We start from the raw sequence: 6102 nt of genomic DNA on the forward strand, positions 1-6102 counted from the left end.
GAGAGAGAGAGAGAGAGAGAGAGAGAGAGAGAGAGAGAGAGAGAACGAAAAGGTGTTAGCCCAGCTCTCCTACAGAGGTCTTGGTGACTGACAAAGAAAAGAAGTGTGAAGAGAAACACCTTTACCTCCATATCAGCAACCAGAACTTCAGTCCAATCAATCCAAACCTGACAAAACTCAAGCATAAGGCCTATGAAAAATATCATATGGTCTTTAAATACACTTGATCTCAATCCTTATTAAAGAGAAAAAAGAGGAAATAAACCATAATATCATTAGTGGTTGTCTTGAGGGTAGAATAGGTAATGATTTGTGCTTGTTTACTCATTCTTACTGAATTTTGATAAAATATCTAGTTAATGAACAAGTATTCCTTTGGAGTAAAAAAGAAAATTTAAAATCTGGGTGTGATGAAGCACCACTTCAACCTCACCACTGAAGAGGCAGAGGCAGGCAGATTTCTGAGTTCAAGACCAGCCTGGTCTACACAATGAGTTCCAGGATATCCAAGGCTGCACAAAGAAAATTGATCTCAAAAAACAAAAGCTTAAAAGCTACAAGGAAGATCTAAAAACTGTGACACACACTGAGAGACACACACAGACACACATACACAGACACACACACAGACACACACACACACACACACATATACCTTGCAGAAGTCACAAGATGTGAAGAGAGATCCTTATCTTTGGAAAATCGTTCACTCCTGGAAAACACCAGAACACAGGCACAGGAAAGAACAAGAAGTCCACAAAGAAAAGCGAGTATCTACCAATGCTTCCTGGTTGACACTCAGGAAACTGTCTGTAGCAGATCACCAGGATGCTTATGAAGAAGGGACATCCCTGACACCCAGCCCAAACTTCTAGGGTCAGGCCCGGGGAGGTGAGCTGAGCAAGGCCCCTGTGAATGGAGTGCCTGCTTAAGCCCAGGAACCACTGAAGGAGAGATGATGGGAGATGCTTTAAGCCTCTGGTGGATTCAGCAGAACTCTGCTTGAGTGACTCCAGCTGACTAATAAAGTGTAACTGAGTAGGGAGAGAAAAATGCAATCCATCAGCAACATCACTAGGTTTGCTGTGTGCGTTCTGTTGTGAAGAAAGAACCTACATCATACGCCAGTAACACATCTGCTCCCCCAAGCGCCGCCGTCAATCCGTCAGCCAGTTGCGAGCTAATACGGGAGAATCTTCGTGTGAAAGCTTCTTTGACAAGCGATAGTACTTGAGGCTTAAATCATTTTTTTTTCCCGTAACAAAACTTCCCTCGGTAGATGCCTGATCCACCCAATCAACACTGAATAAACACATCTGTTAGACTTCTCAGAAGTTTAAGAAGACAGTGTGTTAATAGGTGATCAGTTTGATATGTGCCTGGCCTTGCGTCCCTTTCCACTGGGGGCTTTCCCACCAGGGGCGATCACTCTCCGGGCTTCACTAACTGCTTCTTCCCTGAAAACTTACAGGCACTATGCCTGTTGCCCGTTCCTCTCCCACGGAAGGGCCACCTCTGCCTCTCCCTTCCCTGGACCTCTTCTTCTTCAAGGCCTCATCAGTTAGGATTTGACCACTACAAGCACAAACCCTGTCCTGGTATCGTATAAACTAGACAGGACAGGATAAGGGCTTCATCCGTTTCCAGGGTTCCTCTGTCCTCCTACTCTACCCTACAAAGCTCATGGATTCCACCTTCTTAGTTACAAAATGGCCAGCCCCACTGCTGGGCATCATATCTACAATGCTAGACAAAATAGAATCAAAAGGTACAGGCAGAAGTCTTCCAGGCTAAGTCTGACAATTTTTAAAGTTTTGCCTACACATATCTGTGCAGTTTGTGCATGCTTGCTATCCACAGAGGCTGTAACTGGAGTTACAGAAGGTTCTGCACCATCATGGGGCCCAGGGGTGGGGGTGGGGAGGTGCTGGAAGTGGAACCAAGTTCTCTATAGGAGCAAACAGTACTCTTAACTGCTGAGCTAGCTCTCCAGGCCCAGTCTGACCCTCTTTGTACTGAGGAGCAAAAAGGAATAATACTTCCCTGGAAAACCTTCTGGTGTTTAATTTATTGGCAAAGAATTTTGCCTAGTCTAAATATTAAGAAAGGTCATAAATACAAGTTGGAGGTCCAAAAGCCAGTGAGCAGCTCTTAAAGGGACTCTGGATGGCAAGAAGGCCATGAAAGAGGCATCAAAATAGTAACTGACCATAGTAGGAAGAAAGTATACAGACTTAATAAGTCAGAAAGATCTGGCTAGAAATTGCAGCCCATGACAGTAACCAAGATGGTGATCCATGCACACACACCTTCCACTCCCAACCTTCCCATCCTTCCCTGTCCCCTCCTCTGTAAAGGAGTGATAGAACCTTCCAGAGTACCACTAACCAGCACACAGCACCTCGTTCAGAAGTAGGAGCAGAGGCATGGTGGTTGGAATACAAAAAAATCACACAACCCAGAATTTCCCTTATTCATATTAACCCAAAGGATTAAAAGCAAACACAAACAAGCAAAAAACCCGATGGCCAAACATTTATAGCAACTTCACTCATAACTGTCAAAAACCTAGATAAAACCAAGATGCCCTTCAGTTGAGTGAATGGGTAAACAGTGGAATGCATTTCAGTCTCAAAAATAGATGAGCTTTATGGCATTCAGTGACAAGGTAAGTTAAATGAATATTACTGTTAGAGAAGCTAATCTGTATGTTAATCTGTGTAGCATTCTGGAAAAGGAGAGACCATGGAGACACTTAAAAACATAATTAAAGTAATCAGGGATTAGAGGGGAGGGAGGGATAAATTGTAGGAAGATAAAGGAATTTTTTTTTAAAGAAAGTAAAACTATTTCAAATCACACTATAATAGTGGACCCGTGTCGTTATGCACTGTCTAATCCATAGGATAGACAGGACCAAGAAAGACCCTGTGACTACACACTCAGGTGAGAGGAACATGCCAGTGAGGTCTATCAGTGCAGCAAATTCACTACCTATAGCAGAGGATGCTGTAATGGGGGAGGAGGGCTGCAAATGCTGGGAGGAAGGGAGCTGTTGCTAAAATCCTCTCCCTAGAGGAGACAGAAGCAGTATCTATTCCTCCTCTGAAGAGCCCAGTGACTGAGATTTGATTCCATCTGTTCACTCTGAGAAACAACAGGTTTATTAGACTTGACTTATAGCAAGAATAGACGAAGGCTGTAGGCAAGAATGTCATTTACCTCAAATCAGCCATACTGGAAGGTGTGCACCCGGAATATACACCTCCCCAATCCTGTCCCCTCATTTCCCACCTGTATACTTCATGGACAGGGCCCTCCCTGCCCCTTCTCTGGGGGAATGTCAACAGTCAGAGATCCCTGCTATGGTGCGCTTTCACAAGCAGACACAGCTAAATTCTTCAGTTTGGTGGCAGCTTGACCCAGAGGATCGTCCTGTACACCAGGTACCAGTGGGAAAGCTCTGTATGTTCCCCTCAACTACGCTATAAACCAAAAAACTTCTAAAAGGTAGTTCTGAAAGTGGACATAGATCAAACAGCATGCAAAAGCATGCAGCCCATCACCCAGGAGTTGGTCTGCTCTACAAGAAGTATTTTCTCCCTCTGCCTTCTTTTTCTTCCAGTGTTTGCTCTAACCTAAAGTTCCTAGGCTGTGAAAATAACTGATTCTCAAGCCAAAGCCCACTTGATTAAGATTTTAAGCAGGAGAAGCAGCATTCTCTGCTGAAATCAGTCAAAGCTTAAGCATGTCCTTCTAGATTGTCTAGAATCCCCTTAAAGCCTCAACCTCTGAAATTAAGCTTGCCATCTTCACCATCGCTGCTCCTGGAACTCCTTGATTGCTGTGTGTTAGTCAGGCTTGAAACAGACTCATTTCATTTTCCACTAGACTAGACAGTGGTCCTGATGGAGTTTGGGGGTTTGTTTCTGTTTCCCTTCCTATTTGTGTATTCATGTTTGTTTGTTTTTTTCCAACCACGGTCTGACAGTTACCTCCTTTACCTTGTGACCAGAGTACTGCATAATCTTTCTGTCTCACTCTTCTTGATGCCTGTGTCAAACTGAGGCCTGCTCTCTGTTTCTGGCTTTGAGCCTTACAAAGCATCCATTCTTTACTCTCTTCTGCCTCCCTGAGAGGTCCCTAACTACTGGCTTCACAACTCAGCCCTTGGAGGTCAGCTGTGCATTGCCATGGTGCATCACACAGACCCATGTCTGTGTGAACACTGTGGTGCCTTCCACTTGTTCCAGACAACATTCAAACGTTTGTTCATAGTTCAAAATGGTACCTCGCCAAAATGTATTCTTTTACAAATAAGTGGAACCTTCCCTTTTATTTGATAATTTATATGAACTTGAAATTTTAAAAAAAAACAACTCTCTTTTTTTCCCCCTAGCATGGCCGACTCAGCAGGTCTGTGGAGCCACGGTTGCGGGTCTCTATTCCGCAGGATGGGGTTCGTGAAAGTTGTCAAGAATAAGGCCTACTTTAAAAGATACCAAGTGAGATTTAGAAGGGACGAGAGGGTAAAACTGACTACTATGCACGGAAACGATTGGTGATCCAGGACAAGAATAAGTACAACACACCCAAATATAGGATGATAGTTCACGTAACTAACAGAGATCTCATCTCCCAGAATGCATATGCCCGTATCGAAGGGGATATGATCGTCTGCGCAGCATATGCACATGAACTTCCAAAATACGGTGTGAAAGTTGGCCTGACAAATCATGCTGCAGCCTATTGCACTGGCCTGCTGTTGGCTCGCAGGCTTCTGAATAGGTTTGGCATGGACAGGATCTATGAGGGCCAGGTGGAGGTGAATGGAAATGAATTCAATGTGGAAAGCATTGACGGTCAGCCTGGTGCCTTCACTTGCTATTTGGATGCAGGTCTTGCCCGAACTACAACTGGCAATAAAGTTTTCGGGGCCCTGAAGGGAGCTGTGGATGGAGGCTTGTCTATCCCTCATAGTACCAAACGATTCCCTGGTTATGACTCTGAAAGCAAGGAGTTCCATGCAGAGGTACATCGGAAACACATCATGGGTCAGAATGTGGCAGACTACATGCGCTACCTAATGGAGGAAGATGAAGATGCATACAAGAAACAGTTCTCGCAGTACATCAAGAACAACGTAACTCCAGACATGATGGAGGAGATGTATAAGAAAGCTCATGCTGGTATCCGAGAGAATCCAGTCTATGAGAAGAAGCCCAAGAGAGAAGTGAAGAAGAAGAGGTGGAATCGTCCTAAAATGTCTCTTGCCCAGAAGAAAGACCGGGTTGCTCAAAAGAAGGCAAGCTTCCTCAGAGCTCAGGAATGGGCTGCTGAAAGCTAAATCAATTTTCTATGAAGATTTTTTTTCATAAAGACAATAAACAGATTGATCAAGCCAAAAAAAAAAAAAAACTCTTGGAATCTTTTGCGTGAAAATATGTTTGAAACTGACAGTTTCTTATTTTAGCACCCTGGGAACAGGCTTTCAGATAAGAGTTTGTTTTATGTCATTCTAATAGTTTACTTTCCTTGGTAAACTGTCCCCAGCTCATATATGAGCCAAGGTGGCCATATCTCATTTCTCTTTAAGCAGCTTAGCAAATCATTTTATTAGCCTCTTCCTAAAATGCTGTTTCCTATTTTATTTTTAATTTTGTTTCTTATCCCTTTAATATAATGTATGCAAGTGTCCTGGTGTGCATGTGAAGATCACAGGACAACTTTCAGGGGTTGGTTCTCTTATTCTACTGTGTGGGCTCCAGGGATGGAACTCAGGTAGTCAAGTTTGTACATCTGTATCTTCTTTATCTGCTGTTAAGCCATCTCACAGATTCTCTAATAGTTTTTCAGTGTGTGTGTGTGTGTGTGTGTGTGTGTGTGTGCACTTGCATATGCACTTCTAATGGGCCCTGTGTGATGGTCTCTTTTTTGTCACTGAAACTGTCATGTTCTTTCCCAAATCACTGAAACTTCACTTGATCACCTCCGCTCCCTTTTGATCCTGTCTGACCAATCTTGTCATTTCAGGCAATGTTTCAGAGAAAAATAAAGACATTTGGGGTAGTTTTCCCTGTAAACAGTATGCTTTGTGGGAAG

The 6102-nt window shown here is 43.6% G+C and overlaps 1 pseudogene; it reads left to right on the forward strand.

Moving 5' to 3' along the window:
• The first annotated feature begins 4445 nt into the window (after positions 1–4445).
• LOC114618385 lies at positions 4446–5347 on the forward strand (annotated as a pseudogene).
• Positions 5348–6102: the final 755 nt, after the last annotated feature.

The sequence above is a fragment of the Grammomys surdaster genome, unplaced genomic scaffold, assembly GCF_004785775.1.
Source record: "Grammomys surdaster isolate TR1022 unplaced genomic scaffold, NIH_TR_1.0 141, whole genome shotgun sequence".
Classification (NCBI taxonomy): Eukaryota; Metazoa; Chordata; class Mammalia; order Rodentia; family Muridae; genus Grammomys; species Grammomys surdaster.